Raw genomic sequence first — 12,129 nt, 5'->3', positions numbered from 1 at the left:
TGTTTTTTTCAGGGCTAGTTTACACCAGCTCCAGTGTGTTCCGGCCAACTTAGTGCTGGAACACACTGGATTGCAAACCGTCCAGCTCACTGCGTTCTAGGGTGGGGGGGATAACAGCCCCGATGCTGGCGACGTACACTGTACGTCGTCAGTCACAACGGGGTTAAATGTCTTTTTTGCAGGAAACTTTTTTTCATTTACTTTTATAGATGTATTGACAAGGGGTGTCCCTACACTATTCGCTGCCTGAAGCTGGGGGTGGGGAGGTGCACGTTCCCAAGAAGGTGTTGGCATGTGTGCTGGTGGTGCACATTATGGGGGGTTGTGCTGGTGTGGGGGGGAAGTTGGTGCTGGTGCTACCCCTGGGTCCAGCTCAGTCCGGCATTCTGCCCAGCTCACTGACATCACTGGTTGCCAGTATCAGGGCAAGACGCCAGTCACAGTGTGCCTCTCAGCTCCTGACAAACAGTGATGTCAGTGAGCTGGGTGTGTCAGGGTACCAGGGGGCTTACCTCTCCTCGGGGTGGCCATGTGTGGCGGGGGGCACGGGTTCCCCTTCCTGGCAGGACCCCTGGATCCAGGACTGCAGGTACGCATGCGCGCAATGCGCAATGAGTGCGCGTGTGCGGTGGAAGGCTCCGCGCGCAGGCACGGGGACGCGCGCGTAGCGCGCCTGCGTTTGTTACTGGTGTCAGGTGTGATCCTTGCTGGGGGAGGTTCCCAGCACACACCCTCTGCCTCTCTCTCGCTATTGGCTCCTGATGAAGAGGCTACCTGGTTGCCTCGGTAGCCGGGCAGTGGTCTCAGTCCTCCACTGGGTATAAAAGCCCAGTCAGAGCCCTGGCTCATTGCTGAGTTATTCTATCCCTATGGTGTGATCTCCTAGCTCCCTGTGCCTTGAACCTGTCTTTATTCCTGAACCTCTGCTTGGACTCCTGATTACCGACCCTTTGGCTTACCCTTCCGTTACTGAAACTAGCTGCCTGCCTTGACCCAGATTGGACCTGACTATTCTTCTTGGATTTTCCCTGTGTACCTCGACCTCGTACTTTGGCTTGCCGCCCCTGCCAAGGGGTTCCACTCACGGCACAGCCGTACCTCCCTGACAGGGTGAGATGTTGCTATGAGGCCCACGTGACCCAATGAGATGTCACCTGATGCAACCGGATCAGGCTCCCTCATTATAGGAACTGCCCTGTTTATTGATCAGATCATTTGATAAAACAATTCCCCATCAATTCTAGAAATTATTATTTGTTTTAGTTTTTTTCATTGTCCTGTTCATCGCAATTTTACATTGGTGATGAGGGCAATCAGTAAACTTACAACCAAGTAAAACAATCAGATCTTAGAGTCAAAATGCGGCCTATGAAACCCTCTTAGCTCTGACTTTAAAGTCACCATGAAACTTAAAATGGCTTCTTTAAAGTAAGCTTTTGGTGGCACTTGGCCAAAAACTACTACATTGGAAAGTATGCAGAGCCAAACAGAAACATGGGAATATCGACTAGTGAGTGACATGAACAGCTAACACAAAGCTCTGCTCCTAATTACATACATATTATAAAACCCCTAACAGGATAAACAATTGTTCTTTTCAGGAAGCTTATTATGGAACCATACACCCCGATATATTAAAGTCTATGGCAAGCCTTTCTTTAGTTATGCATAGTGTGGGGAAGGCTTAGAACTTCTTTCTGCATTCACTGCAATCCATTACTCCATTAGAGATCATTTCTCTCACTTCCTGTACATAATGTTTTTCCAGACATAAAGTGAGTGGAATTCTCCAAAGGCAACTCAGACAGAAATACAAATCTTAAAGAAAGGTGGAGATAAGATGCTGGATATGGATCCCTGATAGGCCTTTTTTTAAAGTTTTGGATGGAGTAAGGAAGGGTTATAAATAGGGATGCACCGATACCGGTATTTTGTTACCGAGTACGAGTACCGATAATTTTTTTTCGGTACTCGCCAATTACCGAGTAACGGAAGTCCCATTCAGGAAGCCAGGTGGCATGTAATGACTCGCCACCTGGCTTCCTGATTAGCCGGGAAGCCGGGCAGCGTGTAAAGAGTTGTCACCCGGCTTCCCGATTAACAAGAAAGCCCCCTCTTACCTTAGTATGTGCAGCCTGTCATCCCCCGGAGCTTCTCCAGCAAGAACGCGGCCTTCGTCCGGTACCCAGCCGGAGCCGTCTAGCCGGCCAATCAGGAAGCCGGGCGCCCGCTCCATGCTCTCTTGTCATGAGATGACGAGGGAGCATGAAGCCAGCTTCCAGGGCCAATCAGAAAGCAGGGCGTTGCGTCAATAGACGGCGGCCGGCTTCCTGTTTGGACAGCTCGGGCTGGGTACCGGACGAAGGCCGCACTCTCGTTGGAGAGGCCCCGGGGGATGACAGGCAGCACATACTAAGGTAAGGTAACCTTACCTCACGAGTCCAGCTTCCGGTCAATCGCGAAACCGGGCAGCGTGTAATGACGTGCTGCCCGGCTTCCTGATACCGAGTACTTGCCCAAATACTCGGAATCTGCACCGATATCGATACTAGTATCGGTATCGGTGCATCCCTAGTTAAAAAACCCTATCATCTTTTTTGGGGGGGAATATGTGTCCCATTGGGGAGATTTCCCTTCACTTCCTGTCCAAGAGCCACAAGAGGAAGAGGGAGGATATGCTTACAAAGAGAGAAATATCGTGGTCAGCAGAGTCACCAGAACTAGTGTCCCCATTGGAAGATTTGCCATCTATTCCTGTTATAAACCAGAGTTTGGGATTTTCTTTCACTTTTAGTGATAACGGTCACCAGGACCAATACAGAGGGTGGATCTCCCTAACAGGGATGCAGACAGAACTCTAGCTTGGGGCCCTGTATTAATCCTTCCTCACTCTATCCAAAACTTAAAAAAAAAAAGCTTTGGCTTTATACTACACACTTCAAATAAATGTGCAGTAACTTCCATTGTTTAAAAAGGGTTTCCTATTTTATTGTATGTCTACCCTAATAGGATTCTGCATGGAGTAAATATTGTAAAGCTTGATGCTGTATAGCAGTCACATCAAAGTGGCCAACTCGTTAAAATCTCCAATTATAACCCAAATTCCAAAAAAAGCTGTGTAAAATGTATATAAAAACAGAATACAATGATTTGCAAATCTCACAAACCCGTATTTTATTCACAATAGAAAATAGAAAACATATCAAATGTTTAAACTGAGAAAATGTACCATTTTAAGACAAAATAAGATATTTTTTAAATTGATGGCAGCAACACGGTAATTTAAAAGCTGTTTTGTCTTGCTATATGAAGGATAGCAAGTCATAGAGATTACTTAAAGGAGAACTATGAGATGAGTGCTTTTCACTCACCTCATAGTTCTAGCCGACCTGTGACAATGAGACTGTCACAGGTCGGCTCAGTAGATCGGGAGGTGAGCGAACACATACCGGCGTTCACTCAGCTCTCGATCCTGTCACTGCTCTCTGCCGTGACAGGGGAGGGGCTGGATTCCCCCCTCCCCGCTCCGATCCGCCAGCGCTGACTGGCGGAACGGACGGGGGCGGGTACAGCTGGCTCTGCCTCTAGATAGTCAGTCACGCAGCTAGGCGGATCCAGACATAATTGTCGGGATCCACTTCAGCTGCGGCGTCTTAGTATACCGCGAGGAGCAGCTTGCGGTATACTGCGCGTCTCAGTATACTGAGCCTAGGGTGACGGGAGGACGCTAGTTTGTGTCCTCCCGTTACCCTAAGGAGAACCATGGGGAAAAGCCCTAACCCCATAGTGCTCCTTTAAAGATCAGGACAGACAAAATATTATAAAAAATTAGGGGGTTTAACACCGCGGATGTCAACTGGTTAATAAAAGGGCTGCTGTGGCCGTTAAATTCCATGTCGCGCAGTCCGTGTGTTTATTGGGGTTTTAACGAGGGACAAAAAATTTACGAATCCATCAGTCAAGTTTATTTTACATATGGATTACAAAAACACCATCACTGCACCGCTTACAAAACTCTCTAAAAACCATAAATGACATTGTCTGCAGACCTCATTCATACATACAAATCGGATGGATCCCACACATGTTTTCATATCATTGGTTGTTAATGGAAAAAGTGGATAATGATATAGGTATATTAATGTGCTATAATCGGATCTCTAGAGGATAACCATTTTTTGGATGTTTCCCACGGTGTGGCATCCCCTCTTCTTTTAACAACACTCTGTAAATGTCTGGGAACAGAGGAGACCAGTTGCTGGAGTTTTGGGAGAGGAATGTTGTCCCATTCTTGCCTGATATTGGTTCCTACCTGCTCAACACTCCTGGGTCTTCTTTGTGAAATTTTTCATTTTAGGACGCGCCAAATATTTCCAATTGGTGAAAAGGTGTGGACTGCAGGCAGGCCAGTTAAGCACCTGGACTCTTCTACTATGAAGCCATGCTGTTGCAATAGATGCAGTATGCGGTTTAGCTTTGTCCTGCTGAAATATGCAAGGCCTTCCCTGACAAAGATGTCGTCTGGATGGGAGCATATGCTGCTCTAAAACCCGGATATATCTTTCAGCATTGATGGTGCCTCTCCAGATGTGCAAGCTGCCCATTCCATACACACTAATGCACCCCCATACCATCAGAGATCCAGGCTTTTGAACTGAACGCTGATAGCAAGCCAGAAGGTCCCTCTCCTCTTTATTCCGGTGGACACGGTGCCCATGGTTGCCAAGAAGAATGTCAAATTTTAATTTGTGTGACCACAGAACAGTTTTCCACTTTGCGACAGACCATTTTAAATGAGCTTTGGCCCAGAGAAGACGGTGGCGTTTCTGAGTCATGTTCAGATATGGTTTCTTCTTTACATGATAGAGCTTTAACTTGCATTTTTGGATGGCACGGCGAACTGTGTTTTACAGACAGTGATTTTTGGAAGTCCATGCAGTGATGTCCATCACACAATCATGCCTGCTTTTAATGTAGTGCCGCCTGAGGGCCCGAACAGCATCCAATATTGATTTTCAACCTTGTCCCTTGCGCACAGAGATTCCTCTAGATTCTCAGAATCTTTTGATGATAGTATGTTTTGTAGATGATGATATATTTAAAGCCTTTGCAATTTTACATTGAGGAGCATTATACTGAAATTGTTCGACAATTAGACACAGCATTACACAGATTGGTGAATCTCGGCCCTCTTTACTTCTGAGACATTCTGACTCTCTAAGATGCTCTTTTTATACCCAATCATGTTATTGACCTGTTGCCAATAAACCTAATTAGTTGCAACATTTTCTTCCAGCTCTTCCTTGTTAATACAATTTTGCCAAGTTTTTGTTCCCTTGTCCCATCTTTTTTGAGACGTATTGCTGCCATCAATTTCAAAATGACCTTATTTTTTCTTTAAATAGTACATTTTCTCAGTTTAAACATTTTACATGTTTTCTATTTTCTATTGTGAATAAAAGATAGTTTTATGAGATTTGCAAATCATTGTATTCTGTTTTAATGTGGATTTTACACAGCGTCCCACCTTTTTTTTGGAATTGGGGTTGTACGTCAATCCGGTGACTTGCCAGCAGGAGATTTGGACGAGACGGCGTTAGACTGCCGAACAGAAAGACTGGAGGGGTTCTGTACAGCCGCATTTGCACAATACTTAGTAGTTGGCAAAGTTGACGAGTCTTCTGATAGCTGGGATGTGTGCACATGCACACTGACAGCTGTTGGAGAACTCGACTAGTATTATGAAAATGCTATGCACGCATGTGCTCCGCGGCTGTACAGAGCTCCTCCAGTCTTTCTGTTCACCAGAAGTGAAGTAATCAGAGATTTCGACAAGTTGGCCATTTCGATAGAACACTGGCTCTGTGAGAGTGGTGACACAAGGAAGTCCATATTTACATGGCTGAGTGAAATTGTGTCAGTATGTTGAGGAAGTACATTCTATGGGCATCCGATGGGCATCTTCAATAAGTAGGTTTATAAACTCAATGGATTTGGTTTTAAGAGTGGGATAGAACATATTGAAATTCAATACAGAATTATTTTTATTTTGAACATAGATATCCTTAATTGTGCTCTACCACTGCCTGAGTAATCCACCAGAACTACCCATAAATCCTATGCATGTGTTGACATTATGAAAGTGGAAAATTACACATGGCTAAGCTGTCCACCCCCCCTGTAACGGCAACCGTCGGCTTCATTCGTCTGTTGATCGCGGTGCCACTTCAGCTCCACCTCCTTCAGGGACAGCCGCTCTGTGTTAAGGCCGTGACACACTGCACGCGAAGCCGTGCAGAGCGAAGCAAAGCTCTCACGCTCAGCTCTGCGAGCTCTCGCAAGCTGAGGTGCCGAGAAGAAAGTGACATGACACACTGCTCGCAAAGGCAGCGCGCCACTGCTCCGTGCTGCTTCACGTGCAGTGTTTCACGGCCTTTACACTGTGGGGCGCTGGAACGCGGAAACCACTCGTTCCGCCCAGCGGCACCTCCCACTTCCTGGACATATTTAAGGCTGCAGACGAGATAGCATGGCGTTCCACTATTGGAGTCAGAATTCTATGTTTAAAAGTCAGAATTCTGAGTTTCAAATTCAGAATTTTAAAAATAGAATTCTGAGATTAAAAGTCAGAATTCTGACTTTTAATCTCAGAATTCTGACTTTCAAACTCAGAATTCTGACTATTAAATTTTTGTTTTTTTTTTTTTTTTTTTTTTTTTAGCATGGCCCCAGGGCTCTCCCGTAACTAGCTTGCATGGTTTATTTATTTTTATTACAGTTATCCAGTATTCAACTCACTAGAACTCTCATCTAACCAGAAAAAACAATCCCCTGTGTACTGTTCTGCTGATCCGCGGCATGTATTATCCTGGAAACGATCATCTGCCTATTTGTCTTCATTTGCTTTTCATTTCTGCATTTCAATATTAATATGAAGTCAGTATAGAGTTAATGTTATGGTATTGTATAGTATGGAGTGTGGCATTAGTTAGACCTATTTTTAATAGTAGCTCTCAAGCAACCAGAAACTAAATTTATCCGGAATACACTAATCCCTGCGGATGCCGGATAACGGGGAGTTTACTGTACAGGTATTTCAAGAGCAAATACATGTTATGAAACTGCTTTGATATGTCAAAATGTTATTCCATTTATTGATAATATGTTACTACTTCCAGCACCAAGTCAGCGGAACAGCTGAAGGTATTCATTGCACGCTTGTGGTATGCACAGAACCTCTGCTGCCTGTGCAGTGCCCCAGAAAAGTCCCCGAGCCAACCTCGGAGGCCATGTACTACACAGTGCTCAGTGTTCTGTGTCACAGGGAGCCCTTGTGCTGGACACCGAGCAAAAGAAACACGACATTCATGAGCTGGAAAGGTTTGCAGATACTGGAATGCTGCTTAATGAAGTCTCTGCTAACTCCAGGAGAGTTCATCCTTATCCTTACTGCTTACAGAGGATCATACATGTGCGTGTTCCTTCCTAAAGGCAGTGAGGTCAGAGACTACATTTGGAGAACGGCAATGTCAACTTGGCCTCACATTTGAAGGTGATTTTGTTATCATTCGTATTTCAAGACTTTTGTCACATGACTCATCGGGACTGATTGGTGAATTTTGGAACTAAAAAAATGATGTTCCCAAATCTTTCAATGATTAGTTGCTTGTCTGTTATTTTGATGCAAGGGCTGCAGTGGAGTCTCAAGGGGGGTGCGGCCCGCACCCGGGTGACACCATTGGAGGGGTGGCACTAAAATAATTGACAGTCATTTTGCTGTCACCCCCTCTGAAAAGTCAGGCACTCTGTCATGGACCGAGAGCCCGACAGCTGCAGGAGAGAGGAGGGGACCAGGCGGCATACCTTATCCCGCCAGGTGAACGTCCCCTCCTCTCTCTGCCAGCGTCCATCACCAAGATGGCTGCCGGCAGGTATAACCAAGATGGCCACGCATGCGCGATGATGTCATTGTACTGAGGCCAGAGGCAACTAGCGTTTCCAGAGGGAGAGCAACAACATCATCTCCATATTTCTCTCAGTACAGGTTTGCTTCAAAGAAGAACTCTGGGCAAGCAAATACTTACCCTTGCAGTGGGGCTAGGGTTAAGTGCTCTATTTGACTCAAATAAAGCTGTATTACTCACCTGATCCTCGGCCCCTTTGGCTCCCTCCGGGCTGCTAGACTGGTCCTCGCAGCCTCTTCTACCCTGGGCTCCAGCGGTCTAAGGGTTGCTGACATTGTCACGTCTACAGCTGGCCATACACTGTAATGTTTTCTTTGTTTGACCTGCGGGATGAACAAAGGCAATTTAACAGATTCCTCCATGAACACTTATGAGCATTGACCGAGGAACCCACTTTCAGAATACCCGAACAGAGCTGGCAGCTGGTTGGCTGCTCGCTCTATTGCTTTGAAGATTTTCCGACCAAATCCTTCAATCAGTTACCGGCAGCAGCACCCACTGTGCCAATTTCGACCAAGTTCATCAAGAACCGGCTAAATTTCATATAGCGTCTGGCCAGCTGACCTGCATTAGGCCTTGTTCACACCAAGTGCGTTTCAGGTGCAGAGCAGTTACAGACCGGAGCAAAACTGCGTCCAATGTATTCCAATGGTATTTGTAGCTCTAGTTCACATCGCAGCGTTCCATTCCAGAGCAAGTCCAGAGCAGGTAAAAAAACTGCAGCAGGCCATATTTTACCTGTTCTGGAACGCATGCAAACGCATCAAAAACGCATGCAAACACCCTGGAACAAACTGAAAGCCCATTTTAAACTTTAAAAAAAAAGATTTTTTTTTTTAACCAAAAACGGCCCAGAGCGCATCAAAAGCGCGGCAAAAACGCGGCACAACCCACTGCACTGCGTGTTCAGAAACTCATGCATTTGGTGTGAACAAGGCATTAGACATATGGATGCCAAGATGAACAGCAATGAGAATCACCAGCACTCATGGGATGAAATAAATCCAAATTTTCTTTTTAATGTAGAAACATGTCACTTGTATCAAGTAGCCACGCAGGGTTCCTTCTTCATGGCAGACATAGTGACCAAAGTGACCTCATACAAGCGATATGTTTCTACAATAAAAATAAAATTTGGATTTATTTCATCCCATGAGTGCTGGTGATTCTCATTGCTGATCATCTTATATACGCAAGGCGCCATCCCTGGACATCACTACAAGCACCACCATTACTTCTGGTCTTTATTGCTGTATGTTGTGCAGGGGACATCCTCATTTATGGATGCCAAGGACATTGCATAGTCGGAGCGGAGGGGGAGAGAGGTGAGCAGACCGCTGCAGATGACCGAGGATTATGTGATTAATACAGCTTTATTTAAGCCCACTAGGCAAAACAGGCACTTAACCCTTGCAGTGCAGGGGTAGCCTCACTGCAAGGGTAAGTTTTTTTTATTTGCCTGGAGTTCTTCTTTAAAGTGAACCTGTATTATGCCCTTATGCAAATGTAACAAATCCACAGAAGGGATTATAAGATGCCAGAACTCACCTCTCACGTACTCCCTAGCCACATGGTCTGCTGCCAGATTGTCCAAGTAATACTCAGTACTTACAGGTATGGGGTTCACCCTCCCAGTCTAATTTTCAGGGCCAGGCCATCAGTTTGATTTACTTATTTATGAATTCTATGTCTATATCTGTCTATCTATATAGCTATATAAACTGTATATATCAACACTGCTGGGCACCAGGCAGGGCTGGAGAACTGCCACCATGTGGGGGTAGGGGGCAGGCACAGCTTTGTGAAAGTTTCTTCTTACTCAAATATTCGAAACTTTGGAAACCTGGGTGGTCCAGCAATGGGTTGGGGCAATTAGGGAGCATGGGGAAGGTAAGTACTAGCTGCTTATGGTCCCAGTATGGAGAAAGAACAGGTTGACGTTAAAGCTTTAAAGCCAACCCATACTTTGCTCATACTGGAAAAAGCAGCAGGTTCATTTGGAGCTTCCTCAAGCACCTTGTACTCACCTTTGTTTTACGTCCTTGCTGCTTAATTTAGCTGTTGAAAGTGAGGAATGGAAGCCCTGTGTAAGCTCCGAGTCACTTTATTTGGAGCTTACACGCTGAGGACTGTCTCCCTGTTCCCATTTGATAGTACTGGCCCAATCACCAACCACCAGTGCTGTTAATAAGAAGAAGAGTAGTTAGTCACATGACCCCCCCTTGCCCAGAAGTACCAGGCATATTTGTTTCTTCTAGTGTAGCAGGGGAGTGAAGGACAAATGAGCATGATCTGCTGGGGAGGGGCTTAATTAAAGCGAACCTGTTGTTTTGCTCTACATGGGCAAAGTAGAGGTTTGCTTTTAACCCAACTGATTGCTAAGGGCAGCATGTCCAAACTTCATTTGCTATACCCTTTTCTGTTGGCATGTTTAGAGTTTGATGACAGTAAAATAAAAGGCAGGGGGAGGTAAGGATTGTAAAGATATCAATGAAAAGTTGTTTGATCAAGAGGGGAGAACCATTCTTACACCATTTTTGAAAAGTGCAGAGCCTTGAGATGGAATTTGATTGCTAATTTTCTTCATTGATACAAGCATGTACTGTATATACATACTGGAGGGACTTTACTAAAACTGGAGCAGACAGAATCTGGAGCAGCTGTGCATGGCAACCAGTCAGGTTCTACCTTCATCTTGTTCAGCTTTATACATAAAAGCTAGAAGCTGATTGGTTGCATTGGACAAGTGCTCCAGATTCTTTCTGCTCCAGATTTACTACATTACCCCCATAGTATATTACAGTCAGATGCCCCCTATGCACTTCTAATAATTTACTTTAGCTTCAGACAGACTTGATTTGTTATTGTGCACTCATAATCATAGCTAGATGCCCTGCCTTACTTCATCAGATGACCAAAGAACAGTACAAACATACACATGTAGATACACTGCCTGGCCGAAAAAAAGTCACATGCTCTAATATTTAGTTGGACCGCCTTTAGCTTTGATTACGGCACGCATTCACAATGGCATTGCTTTGATAAGATCATTGCTTTGGGAAGCCTATCTTATCTCAACATAACTGCCTTTTACTTCTTCCAATAACTCAATCTAAACAATAATAACCTCTTGTATCACTTGCCCCTCCTACTAGATTGTAAGCTCTCACGAGCAGGGCCCTCCCAACCCTATTGTACTGAAACTGTATTGTATTGTAAATTGTATTGTAACTGTAATGTCTCCACCATATAGTAAAGCGCTGAGTAAATTGTTGGCGCTATATAAATCATGTATAATAACAATAAGCTTATGCAATGTCACAACATTTTTTTCCATCCAGTTGCATTAATTTTTCACCAAGATCTTGTAGTGATGATGGGATCGGATCACTGTGTAAAGTCTTCTCCAGCACAGCCCAAAGATTCTCAATGGGGTTTAAGGTCTGGACTCTGTGGTGGCCAATCCATGTGTGACAATGATGTCTCACGCTCCCCGAACCACTCTTTCACAATCTGAGCCAGATGAATCCTGGCATTGTCATCTTGGAATATATGGTATTTTATTTTGCAATTTAGTGGGTGCATGCAGTTTTAAAGCTTGACATGTTTGGTGTTTATTTACCCAACGTGACCCCATCTTTTATATTTTACCAAAAATTTGGGTAATAATAAATGTTTTTTTTAACATATCGTAGGGAAAACAGTTTTGTTTTCGAAATTTTCTGTAATTTTTTGAATGACATAGTAAAAAAATAAAACCCCAGTGGTGATTAAATGCCACCAAAAGAAAGCTCTATCTGTCCCCAAAAAAATCGTATAAAATTAATTTCAGTACAGTGTAGCATGACGGAATAAATGTCAAAGTACTACAGCACTGAATACTGAAAAATGGCCTGGACAGGAAGGGGGATTAACACCCCGGTCATCAAGGGGGTAAAGGCATCCCTCACATGGGCGGTCAAGGGGTGGTAAAAAAAAAGACATATTGCCGCAAGAACTAGACATTAAGTCATTTTGCCTATGTGTCCAATAAATGGACATATTTACTGATAATACTGAGTGCTGGTGATTCCTGTCCTTTGTCCTGTGTTTGCACGGTGCCATCCGTGGTCATCACTGCGAGCACCATTTTCTGTATAGGCTGGGAGCGTTGTGAGGAGTGCGG

The sequence above is a fragment of the Nanorana parkeri genome, unplaced genomic scaffold, assembly GCF_000935625.1.
Source record: "Nanorana parkeri isolate BGI_ZX_2015 unplaced genomic scaffold, ASM93562v1 scaffold1544, whole genome shotgun sequence".
NCBI lineage: Eukaryota > Metazoa > Chordata > Amphibia > Anura > Dicroglossidae > Nanorana > Nanorana parkeri.
This window is presented reverse-complemented; position numbering follows the sequence as displayed.